Below are 16,430 nucleotides of genomic sequence, written 5' to 3'. Positions count from 1 at the left end.
CAGAAGAACCATCAGAACCACAACCATCAGAACCATCAGAACCAACGCCACACCTTGGGTTGTTCTCACACCTGGAAGTCACCATCAGATTATTTCAGATTATTCTGAAATGCCTCTTCATCTTCATCACTACTCTTCCTCATCCTGACAGGAATCACTTTCATCTCTAAATGGAAATGGATCAATAATCAATGAGGATCCAGTTTCAGCTGCACCAGAGCCCCCAGTAACAAACCAGTAACATTTACACTGTTACTGGTTTGGCCTGAGACGCCAGTCTGGACTCCAGTTTGGACCGGACCGGACCGGGACAGCTCAGGTCCATTAATGAGGAGAAGCTTCCAGGTTCTGCTGCTTCATTAACTGCTGGTTTCAGTTACAATGGGGAACTGAGCTAGCTAGCTAGTTAGCTAAATAACTAGCTAACTAGATAGCTAGCTAGTTAGCTGCAGAAAACTTTCTCCAGATTAATGAGGATCATCATTATTGATCCTGGATTAAACTCCTCTAGATTAATAATCTGCTGTTTTCCTGCAGCAGGTCCAGGAAATGTTGACGCCGCCGCCTGCAGAACTATTTTAGAACGTCGGATCCGGTTTCATGGAACTGATCCGGGGGGGTTCTGCACACGTTCAGACAATCTGAGCCTCCAACACGGACCATCATGCACTGCTGCAGCACAGGAGAACCAGACGCGCTGTGGCTGGTTCTGCAGAACCTTCTCTGTAGACCAAGACCTTCTGGAATCCAACAGTCAGAATAGAACCAGGATCCAAACAGCACAATGGCCTAGTCAAAGTCCAGACCTTCTGCATGTATCTGCAGGGTTCATTGAACAAAAAGTTCTCCAGAACAGGATCCCACCACCAGAACCCGGCTGTTTCTAGGTTTAATCAGAACGACCCAGAGCTAAAGGTTAAAGGTTGGTCAGAACCAGAGCAGAACTCAGCAGCAAATAGAACCAAGAACTGTTTACCCAGCAGAAACCCGAGACCTGGTACCAGAACCCGACCGGAACCAGAAGCCGACCCGGTCCAATGAGGTTCTGCCTCTGCAGTTCAACTCATCATGAGATCCAGAGAAATATTCATAATGGCTGAAATGCAAACTGCAAAAAGCACTGAAAAAAAACCTAATGCAACAGAAGAAGAGCAGCAAACCAGCCGCACTAAACAGAAGCTTGACCAGCGGGGGGCGTTGAGTGCCAGATCATCTGGAACCAGACAGAATCTCTAGGAGAAAGTTGGAGGAAGGAAGAAATGTGTTTTACATACAGAACATCAGGATATTTACCTAGGTGATACTACCTGCTGCAGATGCCCCCTAGAGGCCTGGAGGACTTCCATCGACCAGGATCCCTCATTCTATTTCCTGTTTTCTATCATCCAGCTGTTAGCAGCTTGTATGAACTTGCAGGCCACCGTAGCGGTCACATAAATCTCACTGATAAAACCAGAAAACAGCTTTCTGAAAATCAATAACCGACATTACATTGTGACGAGTGTCATCATCTAAATCATCAGATTATTGATCAATGTTCCAGTTATTGATCAAGTCGACTCCAGTCAACTGGGTTTATAGATGTAAAGGAACTCAGGGTTTTAGTTTTCTGTTCCAGATCTGTGGTGAATAGAAGCTGAATGCTGCTTCGCCATGTTTGGTTCTGAATGCAGAGCAGAACCAGAACCAGCAGGTTGATCCAGCAGCAGCAAAAGATCTTTAATCCGTTCTGTGATTTATAAGCTACCAGCAGTTTAAAGTCTCTGAGTGAAGTAATGTAGAACTGGGTGGTGTAGAACCAGGTGGTGTAGAACCAGGTGGTGTCTCTATCCTCCTGGTTCTAGTCAGAACTCCAGCAGCAGCGTTCTGGACCGTTGGATTGTCAATCAGACCTGTGAAGACGCTGCTGCAGGAATCAAAGCCACTAAACTAAAGCCTGGATGAGTTTCTCTGATCCAAGACTTTAGTCTCTGGTCCTGAAATGTTCTGCAGCTGCTAGAAGAACCACCGTGGAACCGGATTCTCACTGATCCAGGAGGCTGAAACTGATTCATCAGCAGGAAGCCATGCAGCATCCTGACAGGAAGTGATGCGGAGTGACAGGAAGTGATGTAGCAGCAGCAACCACATGGACACACATGGAGACCAGCCTGACGCTCCGGCAGAACCAACAGAACCAGAACCAACAGAACCAGAACCATTGGCGTTGTCTAAACCAGCATGTCTCCTCCACTAGTCCAGAGAACAGCTCAGGTCCATTAGCTGGTTTCATTCCTGGATGACCAGGAATGAAACTTTGCTGTAGAGTAGAGCTCATCCAGACTGACCAGAACCAGCTCCAGCTCCATCTGGACCCATTTGGCCTGGTTCCCTCCGCTGCACCACGCCTCAGAGGTTCTGTCAGAACCCAGTAGAACCTCACATTACCTTTATATTTCTCTCTGACGTTCTCGTAGGCCCGGACAAAGTCCTGCTCCTCCGGCTGGTGCTGACCCACTTCAGGTATCGGCAGGGACATGACCCGGCTGGGTCTGGACCGGGTCAGGATTCTCTTGCCTCAAACTTTCCTGTTTCAGAACCAGTCGACCCGTTTCTCCTCAGTGCTGTTAAACCCCCAGCTGTCGGCTCCTCACACACACACAGATATACCCCCCCCCCCCCCCCCCCCCCCCCACCCCCACACACACACACACACACACACACACACCCTGCCACAGCCTCACTCCCCCTGCCCGCTCTTAAAGGCACAGCGCCCAAAACACAGAGACACGACCAGCTGGCAGAAACCAGAGGCGGAGCAGCAAGGGGTTTTTCTACATCCTGTTTCCAGTAGAACCCGGCCTAGCAGATCCTGGCCCAAATGGACCCCAGTGATGGAGCAGAACCTCCAGCTGGTCCTTGAACAGACCCAGATCCATGGACTCCATACTGCGTGAGAATGAAACCGGGCCAGAACCAGAACCTGACACCAGACGAGACAAACTCCTTCAGCTGATTTAAAACTTTCTTCCAGATCGTTGGGAGGTTCTGGTTTCTTCTTCTTCTGCAGCAGACGTTGTGAAGCGTCAGAGGAGCCTGGGGGTCCAATCCCAGCTGAACAGAACCAGTCTCTGATTGTCTGGTAGTCCGGTAGACTCAGTTCTGCTGTCGTTCTCTTTCTCTCTGCTCTGAGTCTGTTCCCCTCCCGGCCTGTGGGGGCGCTGCCCCAAGAACCACTGAAGGAAACGACACAAAATCCTCTGAACCCAGAACCAGCACCTTTCTGACAGCACTCCACCACTGCGGGTCAACGCGATGGTGGAGTGTGTGACGGCAGCATCACATTATTTGCTGCAGACGGTGAAACTTGTCCCACGGTAACAGCCAGAGGGTTTCCTGTAGCTCTGGGCTCACAAATAAAATAATTTAGACATAGAACTGAGATAAATGCAGTAAAACCTGGAGAACGGATCAGAACCACGACAGGGTACGGTAAAGTCCAGGTTCTGTGACCTGTTTAGACTGACTGACGGTTCTGATGGACCGGATGGCCGAGGTCCGAACAGAACCGGGTCAGTCTCTGCCAACAGAATAACAGCAGCCTCCGCTATGTGGAGAAACTGGCAGGGTTCAACATTCCCATCAGGAATGTGGGAAATATTTCAGCATGGAGCGATCTGATTGGCTGAGGAGGAGCAGCTGGGGTTACAGTTGCCTTGGCAACCAGTGAATCATGAGGTGAGAAGTTTCCCAAATCTTCCAGATTTAGTTGTGATTTACCTGACAACTAAAACTTCAATGTTGTTTGCTAAGGTTTTATGTGATTAGCTTTAGCGCATGCTAAGGTTTTATGTGATTAGCTTTAGCACATGCTAAGATTTTATGTGATTAGCTTTAACACATGCTAAGGTTTTATGTGATTAGCTTTAGCGCATGCTAATGTTTTATGTGATTAGCTTTAGCACATGCTAAGATTTTATGTGATTAGCTTAAGCACATGCTAAGGTTTTATGTGATTAGCTTTAGCGCATGCTAATGTTTTATGTGATTAGCTTTAGCACATGCTAATGTTTTATGTGATTAGCTTTAGCACATGCTAAGGTTTTATGTGATTAGGGTTAGCACAGGCTAAGGTTTTATGTGATTAGCTTTATCACATGCTAAGGTTTTATGTGATTAGGGCTAGCACATGCTAAGGTTTTATGTGATTAGCTTAAGCACATGCTAAGGTTTTATGTGATTAACATTATCGAATGCTAAGGTTTTATGTGATTAACATTAGTGAATGCTAAGGTTTTATGTGATTAGCGTTAGCACAAACTATGGTTTTTGTGATTAGCGTTAGCTTCTACTCAGTTTTTATAGCTGAAGCTATCAGCATAAGATAAGATTATTGTTTAGAGCATTAGTAGTGAACCTAGTTAGCTGTGGCTAATAGCTAACTATTAGCTAACTACCACATGATTGTATTCTCCATTACACTCATGTCGGCCATATTGAAAGTTGGGAAACACATGGTTAAAGTATGAAGGCTAGAAATAGAATCCCCAGTTTGGATTTTCATGTAAATCAAAGTTTAAATATTTTTAAAAAAAATAAAAGGAAAGAATGAAAATAGTTAATGTTTTCATTCCCTAAAAAGCCCAGTAGAACCAGAACCCAGCAGAACGGTTGTTCACCTGGTGCGGAGTAGAACTGGCCTCGCTCCAAAAGGACTGAACCAAATCAAATTCTGGGTTGGGAATGTTTCATTTTGCTGTGAAATAAAAACAGAAACCGCTGCGCAGATAGAGGTCAAAGGTCAGAGGAGCCTCTGAGTCTCTCTAGGCTTCCTCCTGGACCGGACTGGACCAGAGACGGCTTCCCTCTGGTCCAGTCCGGTTCCCCCACTAATTAAACCCGACCAGAATCGTTCTGTCCTCTGCAGGAAGAAAGGAGGAGCCTGCCGGACCTGCAAGCTGATGGGCTGGAGGTTCTGGTTCTGACCAGATTCACCTCCACATGCTGACCCCTGGTGGCCGTCCTGATTACTGCAGCGAGGTGAGAACCCAAACCCGGGTCTACACTCCGCTTTCTGCTTCGCTTCCCCAGAACCAGAACCATGTAGAAGCAGCATTCAGCTTCTATGCTCCACAGGTCTGGAACAAACTTCCAGAAAACTGAAAAGCTGCTGAAACCCTGAGCTCCTTCAGCCATTCAGCTGTTAGGGCTGAATTTATTATTGATCGATGGATTTTACTTGTATTGATGATTTATTGATGGCACTTGACAAAATCTAATATTTGTTGCTTTCATCCACAATTGAAAACTGTTTTATGTTGATCTGAAGACCCGACCCAGAACCAAACCAGAACCAACACAGAGAACCTCCAGACTCCATGCAGAAAGACTCCAGGCTGGGAATTGAACCCACAACCTTCCCACTGCAAGGCAGCAGCTTCAGCAACTGGATCATTCTTAGAAACCAGAACTTTTAAATGTTTACATACCGGCTCAGATACGATCAGGGATTAAACCTGATTAAACAGGGAGCTATGAGAAACGAATGAAATCATCACAACAGGAACCCGCTAACAGGAACATGCTAACAGGAAACCTGCTAACCAGAACATGCTAACAGGAAGTCAGCTAACTGAAAACCCACTAACAGGACCTAGCTAACAGTAAGCTAGGTAACTGAAAACCCACTAACAGGACCTAGCTAACAGGAAAACCTCTAACAGGAACATGCTAACAGGAACCTGCTAACAGGAAAACCTCTAACAGGAACATGCTAACTGAAACCCACTAATGAAAACATGCTAATGGAAACATGATAACTGGAAACCCACTAACAGGAACATGCTAACAGGAAACCTGCTAACCAGAACATGCTAACAGGAAGTCAGCTAACTGGAAACCCACTAACAGGACCTAGCTAACAGGAAGCTAGGTAACTGAAAACCCACTAACAGGACCATGCTAACAGGAACCCGCTAATAGGAAAACCTCTAACAGGACCATGCTAACAGGAACCCGCTAACAGGAAAACCTCTAACAGGACCATGCTAACAGGAACCTGCTAACAGGAAAACCTCTAACAGGAACATGCCAACTGAAACCCACTAATGAAAACATGCTAATGGAAACATGATAACTGGAAACCCACTAACAGGAACATGCTAACAGGAAACCTGCTAACCAGAACATGCTAACAGGAAGTCAGCTAACTGGAAACCCACTAACAGGACCTAGCTAACAGGAAGCTAGGTAACTGAAAACCCACTAACAGGACCATGCTAACAGGAAAACCTCTAACAGGACCATGCTAACAAGAACCCGCTAACAGGAAAACCTCTAACAGGACCATGCTAACAGGAACCCGCTAACAGGAACATGCTAACTGAAACCCACTAACGAAAACATGCTAATGGAAACATGATAACTGGAAACCCACTAACATGAAACTCGCTAACAGGAAGCCCACCAACAGGAACATGCTAAGTGGAAACACACTAACAGGAAACCTGCTAACCAAAACATGCTAACAGGAAACTCGCTAACAGGGACATGCTAACTAAAACCCACTAACAAAAACGTGCTAATGGAAACATGATAACTGGAACATGAAACTCACTAACAGGAAGCCCACCAACAGGAACATGCTAAGTGAAAAAATGCTAACTCTAGCCTGCTAACAGGAAACCCGCTAACTGGAGCGCTGCGTAAATGGCGTCTGTCAGTCTGGCATGGTAGCCGCCACAGCGCCTCACCTGCGATCCGGATCACGGCCCGCTCCGCCGGATCCAGAACGTCCCCCGAGGCCGACTTGGACCGCTTCATGCGCTGGTGCTTCTGCAGGTTCCAGGGCAGCGTGTCGCCCGGCAACGGGCAGCAGCCGCCGGAGGTCGAGTCGCTGGCGCTGTCCTCCGACGCGGCCCGGACCAGAGGCCGACGCCGCCGCGCCGCCGCACCGTCCTCCATGTTCTGGATCGACACACAGAGGGTCAGAGGTCACTGTGACTGCAGGTCACATGACCCGGTCCTCATAGCTGACCCGGCCCAGACATCCAGTTCTATAGTCTGGGCCGGTTCTGAGCTGCGTTCTGTTCCCACTGAAATCGGGTCAGAACTCTAAACGGTTCAGTGGCGCCGGGCCAGAGCTAAGCATTGACCCAAACGGTTCTGTTCAGCCCAGATTTGATCCGGATCACCACAACCAGCCGGATCAGAACCAGTTCTGGAACGGCATGGACCAATCAGAACTTGCTTTGCTTTGACCTTTAACCTCTGGTTCTGGGTCAGAAATGCTGAGTCAGCAGAAGATCGTCTCTGGGTCAGAACAGAACGGTTCTGACCTGCAACCCAGGTCCAGACGCCAGAACCAAAGTGACATCCAAAAGTTCTTCAGAATCAGAACCAGCAGAACCCTCTCAGTAACCGGACCGAACTGGGTCTGGTGGTTCTGGAGGATGAGACTCTGCCACCTTCAGCTGACCCTCATCGGGATTAACTGGACTCTGATCCGGGTTCAGAACCTCCCGAATCCAGCGGGGGAAAGTTAAGGCTGCAGAACCCAACCTCACTCAGCCGAACCGGACCGGACCTGGTTCTGTTCAGTCTGCAGAACTCCCGCAGATCCAGACGTCCCTCTGCAGCAGCCACACCTGAAACCAGAACCGGACTTGAGCCGCAGAGGCGACCCGGCTGGCTCAGGCACCGGTCCATTTCTGGTTCCGTGCTCCATCAGAACCGAGCCTCGGTGTTCGGCTGTACTCACGCTGCGGGCCGCGGGACTCCGGCTCCAGGTGAACCTCCGCAGCGGACGCTCCGCGGCGCAGCCTTCGCCCCACTTCAGCCCGTCCGGACCGGGACTCGGACTCCCACCATCCTCCTCTGCAGAGGCGGCCGCGCCTGCGTACTGCGGCTTCCTACCGGCGAGATGCTCCGGAGCTCCGACCGGGACCGGGACCGGGACCGGTCCGACCTGCAGGCTGGGGGATGCTGCTGCTGCAGCCCGCATTCCTGCCCCTCCACTCCGGTACCGGTCCGGCTCAGCTGCCGCTAATGGATCGCCTGCGCGTTCATGTGGAGACCCGTCTCATGCTGACGGGAGCGCGCATTGCCGCTGTGTTTGTTGCTGGTTGAAGAACAAGCTGCCAGAAGCTGCCCGGTTAAAGTCTGATCCTAGCAGCTGTTCAGAACCCGAACCGGTCCGGACTCAGAACCTTCTGTCGGTCCTTCAGGGACTTTAGCTGCTTTTCAGTCCAGTTTGTTCTGATTTATTCAGCGGAACACAAATGAAGGCCCAGTTCACCAAACAGAACTTTATGAGGATCACGGACCTTCAACCGAACCGAACATCACTGCGTACAGTAGCATAAACATTAGCATGCTAACCCCGGATGTTTTCCAGATTTCCCATCAGCCGGTGGATATTTTTCAAGATGGCTGCCGTTTGTGAGCCTCAAACAATAAAACGTTTCCCATTTTCATGACTTGGATGAACTTTGTGTGTCATCAATGTTTCCATTTTGGTCATCCTGTTCATATGATGTTCAGTGATATTATGCAGAATCTGAAACTGGTTATTATATTTACACGACTTTAAAAGTAATATAGCAAAATATGAAACTTAGCCGTTAGCGACCCTCTCACCAGTCGTCAACTGGAAGGAGATGAAGATGAGAGATTTTTGTTTAGTGCTAGCTTCCGCTAACGTTTTGTGCCTAGCGGTATAGCTTTAGCTTCTGGTGAAAAAAAATGTAAATAACATTTATACTTGTTCGCTATTATTTGACACCAAACATGTTCATCTAATTGGTGATTTTAGTGCAAATCTTTACATTCAGAGGAAACCATGCGGCTATATTGAAAAAATTAAACATCAATAAATATGAGTTCTGTGTCCAATTATGTATGATTTGACACCAAAAGTAGTCATCTGATAAATATTGGTAAATTTAATAGAAAAATATATTTTTCTTGATGACCATCTTGAAAATCTTGAGTTCTCCAGTAGCAAGCAGTTTGTTTTTTTCAAAAAAGCAATTCTCTGAAAATATCTGCACCAAAGGTTCTGGATCTGCATACGAAAGATTTATCTGAAATGATCTGCTGCATTATTAGAAAAGAAAACCCAGCAACCATCTGCAGAGCCGAAGTTCATCATCATCTGTACTAAATAAAGACAGAAGAAGAAGAAGCTGCGCCAACCTGCTGCCAACAGGAGGTTTTACATCAAATATCGCCATGTTGGGTTTCAGGCTGGGTTAAATAATGTTTCCATGGCGAAGTTAATTAAAAGGTAGAAGCAGAACCAGCAGGTCCAGACCAGAAGGTTCTGATCAAATAAAACTGATCAGTTATTGATGCTAATATTTAACATCCATTTTCATTTTTACCTCCCAGATTTTCCACTTCTTCTGGTTTCAGGTTCCTCCTTTCTGTCCAGAACTTCAGCAGAGCAAACTGGGTCGCACTCAGCTGTTACACAACTCCCACAGAGCTTGTTTGTGTAGCACTGGGCCATTGTTAGTCTCCCAGTGAGCACTGGGAGCTGAACTGGGAGGGGGCATGAAACCAGTGGCTGATTCAGTCCAACAATGTTCAGCTCCACCGGTCCAAACGGATTCACTGCAGAGCAACGGAACCAAAGACCGGATCTGCTGGACTGAAGCTACAACCGCTCAGGCATTTTACTTTGTTATTTAGAAACTAAATCAAACATTTTACTTTGTTATTTTTTATTTTTTTAGGTGAAACTGACAGAAAAACAGACAAAAGCTAAATACTTCCAACAAAGCTGAAACTGATTTTGTCAGGATAAAAACATCTAATTTAAATAAAGAAATAAAACTAAATTTTAGTATTTGTGTGTTTCATCCGGAGCTCTGAGGTTCTGAGCGATTCTGGTTCTGTTTCACCTGAAACCAGTCAGTCTGAGGTGGCTGCAGCTTTCACTGAGGAGTGGAGGAAAACGTGAGCAGAAATCAGAGAGGCGTCCGTAACCCAACGGGTCAGAACCGGTCCTGCAGAAACAACCCGGCCCGCTGGTTCCGGACTGAAACTGAACCACATGCAGATCCAACAACCTGACCTGAAGCATGACCCCAGGGCCCACTGAAAAATTCAAGATGGCCGCCATTTTTCACAATGATTCTCAAGGTGTCAACTTAATATTTTGCATTAAAACCTCCAATTAGATGAGAGTGTCACAGCGTTCATGTTTTGAACCATAGAAATCATATTTTATTGTTCTGGTGGACATTTTTAAAATGGCCGCCTCGGTTGTCATGGAGAAAATAATGTTTGCACTAAAATCTGCATCAGTTATTAGCTACAGCTAACTGTAAAGTCCAGCTCACTTACCACTAAGAATCTTAGCTAAGCTAATGCTAAACACATAATAAAATTACTACTACTTCAGCTCAGCATTTAATACCATACTTCCCCAACGTCTGGTGTCCAAGCTAGCAAACCTTGGGCTCCCATCAGCCACCTGCAGTTGGATCCTGGACTTCCTAACAGGTCGCTCCCAGAGGGTCAGACTGGGCCCCCACACCTCCACTGCTCTGAGCCTGAACACCGGATCGCCACAGGGTTGGGTGCTCAGCCCACTTCTCTACATCCTCTACACTCATGACTGTATCTCCAACCACCTCAGCAACAAGATCATAAAGTTTGCAGATGACACGACTGTTGTTGGTCTCATCTCAGGCGGGAAGGGGGAGCTGGAGTACAGGGATGAGGTGAAGCGGCTGTCAGAGTGGTGCAAAGTCAATAACCTGCTCCTCAACACCTCCAAAACAAAGGAGCTGGTGATCGACTTCAGGAAGAACAAAACGGACATCCAGCCTCTCACCATCAGTGGGACCTGTGTGGAGAGGGAGAGGGATAGAGGGAGAAAGAGAGAGATAGATAGCATTTATTGTCATTGAACAGGATTCAACGAAATTTCCATTGCAGCTCCCGTGCAAAAGGTCAAATATATACAGTATAAATAAGCAAACACACAATAATAATAATAATAATATATACAACTAAATTAACTAAAGGCACTCAACCACAACAAAGAAGTAGCAGCAGGTCCAATTATGGCAAAGTACAGATAATGTGACAGTGCAAAGTGCAGAACAATATGGCTGTGTGGGGGTGGGGGATATGTATGTGTGACTGCGAGGTTATGATATGTGTGGGAGGGGGGGGCAGCAGGGAGTAATGGCTCTGACGGCTGTGGGGAAGAAACTGTTTCTCAGTCTATTTGTTGTAGTCCGTATATTCCTGAACCGCTTGCCTGATGGCAGCGGCACAAACAGTCTGTGGCTCGGGTGGCTGGAATCCATCGCTATGGATCCAGCTCTCTTCTTGACCCGGTCTGTGTAAATGGAGTCCAGGTCTGGGAGGGGGCATCCCACAATGCCTTGTGCTGTTCTCACCACCCGTGTCAGTTGTTTCCTCTCCAATGCTGTGCGGCTACCATACCACACAGTCATGTTGAGGCAGAGGATGCTCTCGATCATCGCCCTGTAAAAGTTCACGAGCAGCCGTGAGGAAAGTCCAGCCCGTCTCAGTTTCCTGAGGAAGAAGAGCCTTTGTTGTGCTTTCTTCACCAGGTGGGAGGTGTTTGTGTTCCAGGAGAGGTCAGAAGTGATGTGGAGGCCCAGGAACTTGATGTTGTCCACACGTTCCACCACTTCTCCATCTATGAGAAGGGGAGTGTGATCCGTCCTCCTGGACCTTCTGTAGTCCACAATGACCTCCTTGGTCTTCCCTGTGTTCAGCACCAAGTTGTTGGCTGAACACCACTGAGTGAGCTGCAGAATCTCCTCTCTGTAGTGGGTCTCGTTGTTGTCTGAAATGAGACCCACTACTGTTGTGTCGTCCGCGTACTTCATGACTGTGTTGGTGGGGTGGATGGCCACGCAGTCGTGTGTAAACAGGGTGAAGAGAGCTGGGCTGAGCACACAGCCCTGCGGCGTGCCTGTGTTGAGGACCAGTGGGGACGATGTTGAGCTACTTATTCTCACCACCTGAGGCCTGTTGGTGAGGAAGTCTCTGATCCAGTGGCACAGTGAAGCGGGCAGCCCCACCTCGAGTAGCTTCAGCACCAGCTTGTCTGGGATGACGGTATTAAATGCTGAGCTGAAGTCTACAAATAGCATCCTGACGTAGGTGTTGGGATGCTGCAGATGGGTCAGGGCTGTGTGCAGAGTGATGGAGACAGCATCCTCTGTTGACCGGTTCGCTCTGTAGGCGAACTGAAGGCTGTCCAGGTTTGCGAGGATGAAGTCTCTGATGTACCTCAGAAGAATCCTCTCAAAGCACTTCATGATCACCGGGGTCAGAGCGACGGGCCGGTAATCGTTCAGGCTGGTGATGGACCTCTTCTTCGGTACAGGGATGATGGTGGAAGACTTGAGGCACTCAGGAACCGTGGCGAGCTGCAGGGACAGATTGAAAATGTCCAGAAACACTCCTGCCAGCTGGTCGGCGCAGGTTTTCAGCGTCTGGCCTGACACCTTGTCCGGTCCTGGAGCTTTGTGGGTGTTGATCCTCCTCAGGGTGGACGTCACCTGATGCTTCTGTAAGACGAGGGGCTGGTGCTGCTCTTCCAGTTGGGGTAGATGTACGGCTTCTCTGCTGCCCGCCGTGTCAAAGCGGGCAAAGAAACTGTTTAAGGTGTCAGGCAGGGTGGGGTCGCGGCTGGTCAGCTGAGTGCTGTGTTTGTAGTCCGTCATGGTTCTAATGCCTCTCCACATGCTTCGGGGGTTGTTGTTGATGAAATGTTCCTCAATCTGCTGTTTGTACTGGAGCTTGGCCTGCTTAATACCTTTTTTCAGTTCCGACCGGGCCCTGCTATAAGCCAACCTGTCTCCAGACCTGTAGGCAGCATCCCGGGCTTTCAGCAGGGCCCGTACTGTGCTGTCCAGCCATGGTTTCTGGTTTGGAAACACTTTTATGGTCTTAACAGGGAGGACAGCGTCGGTGCAGAACTGAACATAGGACAGAACGGACGATGAGTATTCCTCCAAGTCTGCGCCGTCCCTGAACACACTCCAGTCTGTATGCTCAAAGCAGTCCTGAAGTGCAGAGGAGGCCTCCTCAGTCCAGACCTGAACTATTCTGGTGGTCGGCTTAGTTCTGCAGGCCAGAGGCCAGTGTTCAGGTTTCTGGGCATGGAGTTGGAGGACAAGCTAACCTGGAGCACCAACACCAAGGAGCTGTTGAAGAAGGCACAGCAGAGACTGTACTTTCTGAGAATACTCAAGAAGAACCGTCTCCCCTCAGACCTGCTGCAGGCCTTCTATCACTGCTCCATAGAAAGAGTGCTCATGTACAGTCCGTGTGTCTGGTACGGCAGCAGCACATCTGTGGACAAGAAGGCGCTCCAGAGGGTTGTTAGGGCAGCAGAGAGAACCATAGGCTGCCCCCTCCCCACTATGGAACAGATTTACACTTCCAGGCTCCACAAGAAAGTTTTGGACATTTTAAATGACTCTTCACACCCTGGCCATGGTCTCTTCCAGCTGCTGCCATCAGGCAAGAGATACAGAGCAATAAAAACCAGGACAAATCGCCTAAAAAACCGTTTTTACCCGATGGCAACCATGGCACTAAATTCAAAGGCATAAGAACTTCTGCTCTTGACACCACTTTGTTAAAAATGTCAATTCTGTTGCGACACCTCCAGGCGCTGCAACCATCTTCTGATGTCTATTTATTTCTCATTTTGTACTATTTATTTCTTTATCTTTGGATATTATGTATATACACATAACCTGCATCTTAACTCGAGTCGAGCAAATCTCAATCTGTAACCTGTTGATGACAATGACAAATAAATCTTATCTTATCTAAAATTAGCAGAAGCTAACGCTAACATTAAGATAAAAGTGTCTCATCTTCTTCTCCTGCTGATGGTGGGATGAGAATCACTAACTGTCCTCCGTTTTTTCTGTACATCGTCACTGTCAGGTAGTTTGAACAGGAAGAACAAAGAGGAAAACATCCGATGAGACACAAAGTTCATCCGATTCACCAAAACGGAGAACGTTTATAAAGCTCAATGGCGGCCATCTTGAAAAATCGCCATCATCCAGAAATTTCAGTGGCTGATGGGAAAAATGAAAAACCTCCGACCTGATTCCACTGTTGGTTCTGGAATCGGCCCGGTTGACTGGTAGGGCGTGGTTCTGACCCGGCTCTATGTGTTATCTGGCTGTCAGCCTCTCTGGATCAGAACCAGCGGAAAAAGCGACTCCTCACATCAGAGTCCATCCCGGATTCAGGACGCCTCTTCTTCTTCCTGGCTGCTGCAGGACCCGGATCCAGAACTTCCTCGGACCGGGCCGCAGCTTCTTCTTCAGCTTCTTCTTCCTCTGAACCCAAATGGGCTGTTAGTTGGTTCTCAGAACCGGGTTTCCTTCAGTGGAAAACCAGAAGTGGAACCAACCAACGCTGGGTTTCTCTGACCTGCAGAACCAGAACCAGAGCCAGACGGTTCTGCTGCGTCATGTCTCTGTTTCAGCAGATTTTATTTACCAGCATGCTGGGACAAAGGTTCCTTTAACTAGGCCGTTTTATTGCTCCGTGCAGCTCAATGAGCTTTTCCCTGAAGTGGGATGAAACCCAACCAGCTGGTTCTGATCAGTCCGGGTCAATGAAACCCAACCTGCCGCCTGATTGGCTGAAGGTTGAACAGTTCACTAAAGGCTGAACCAGGAACTGACTTCCTGTTGCTCTAACTGCAGAGGAATCGTTCCTTCAGATTCAGGAGAAACGTTTGGATTTGACCTCTGACCTCTGACTATCCCCAGACGCTTTAAATGAGCCAAACAGAATCTTTGGACAAACGGCGCCGACCCGATAACGGCCCTTTGTCTGCCCACAGGGGGAAATGGACCAGAACTGACAACTGAACAAAGAGATCCAGTCATGGCAGCGATTGACTGGACCTCATCAGCAGGGCCGGCCCAAAGCAAAGCAAACTAAGCGGTCGCTTAGGGCCCCGGTGCCGTTGGGGGCCCCCTAAGTGGAACTGATTGTTTTTGTTGTTTTAGTAATGATTTCTATGTGATTATATTAATAAAAATACATGAATTCATTCTAAAGTTGTGTCCGTCAGGCTACAAGCTGCTACATGATGAGCTGCTCTAGGCTGCAGTTGGGTTTTGTTGTTTGCTGCTGATAATTTATGCATCTAAAACAAAGATTATTTTTACATCAACTTCTAAGTTATGAGAAACTTCTGTTAAAATCATTTGAAGGCTCAGAATCAGCCCGGTACCGGTACCAGTACCAGTACCGGTCCATATTCTCAGGGGAGAAAGTCTCACCTGGTATAAATTACATTTTAGCTGTTGGAGTAACGCTAAAGAGAAATTAATTTAATGAAAGTAAGTCATGAATATGTGTAGAGCTGCACCGATTGCAGTTTTCTGGCCGATCCCTGGTTACCGATCTTTAAAAGCCTGACCTGCTGATTTTGATTTTGGCTGATATGAATATTTTTTTCTCTGAAATGTTGCTAAATATAGCAAGAAAGTATTGAGGAAGAATTTTTATTAAAACTTTGAACAAAACGTTTGGCTCGTCTCTTCCTTAACACAGCCGGGTTCTTCTCGGCGAGCAGCGGCCAGCTGTAAAACGAAACTAAACAAAGCGTGTTGACGTCACAGATCACAGAGTTTAATTCCATACAAAGCAATGAACAACAAAGCTGCAGAGATACAGAGATATGCATTTTCTCACAAAATAACAACACACAAGGAGAGACAAAAACAAACACGAAACACACAGACAGACAAAGGCGCCCATGTGGAGAGAAAAAGATGGAAAAAACTCTCTTTCTTTCTCTTTACATGTCCTCTTAATACAAAAGGGGTGTTTCCGTATTTTAATTTATGCAACGAAGGCGTTCCGTTGTTCAACCAATCAGAGACCTGTTTTCGGCCCCAGAGAAACCCCGGAAACTCCCCTCCTTACAACTCGTGCTCTGTTCTCTGTCAAACCAAACCAGGGAAAACCCTTAATCCTGGGCGTACCACGCACGAAAGTCCCCAGCACCGAAGTCCTGATATAAATCTCGCCGACTCCCCTGGAGTTTCTTCCTCCCACATTCCAGCTGCCGTTTCCATGGAGATGCTAATTTTATGGCCCTTGTGTGCTCTTAAGCAGACAGTGGAAGGCGTCTGCTTGTCTCCTTGGGCCATCTCAAAGGGTCACACAAAGCCTGTTTTTCCAATAAAAGTGCCCAACATTCCCTTACACATGTTGTAAGTATTTTAGCACTTAAAAAATCATTTTCCTTAACAAAAGTCACTGAGTTGGTAACAATGAGGTGAATATTGTTAGCTGTAAACGTTCAGACCTGGTGGGTCGGTCTGTCAGTCAAACGTCTCACTGCAGAGCAGAAGAGGACAGAGATGATTTATAAACTTTTGCTGATGAAGATAAGATCAGCTTCACAT

The 16,430-nt window shown here is 47.5% G+C and overlaps 1 long non-coding RNA gene across 1 annotated transcript; it reads left to right on the top strand.

Moving 5' to 3' along the window:
• Nucleotides 1-1,901: 1,901 nt before the first annotated feature.
• On the top strand, nt 1,902-10,308 carry LOC114156072 (uncharacterized). The gene is made up of 2 exons (XR_003597893.1): nt 1,902-5,019; nt 9,394-10,308. It is a non-coding gene; the product is annotated as an uncharacterized LOC114156072 (long non-coding RNA).
• The last annotated feature ends 6,122 nt before the right edge of the window (nt 10,309-16,430 follow it).

This window comes from Xiphophorus couchianus, chromosome 13 (genome assembly GCF_001444195.1).
Source record: "Xiphophorus couchianus chromosome 13, X_couchianus-1.0, whole genome shotgun sequence".
Lineage (NCBI taxonomy): Eukaryota > Metazoa > Chordata > Actinopteri > Cyprinodontiformes > Poeciliidae > Xiphophorus > Xiphophorus couchianus.
The sequence above is the reverse complement of the archived record's forward strand: the minus strand, read 5'-3'. Positions and strand labels throughout refer to the sequence as shown.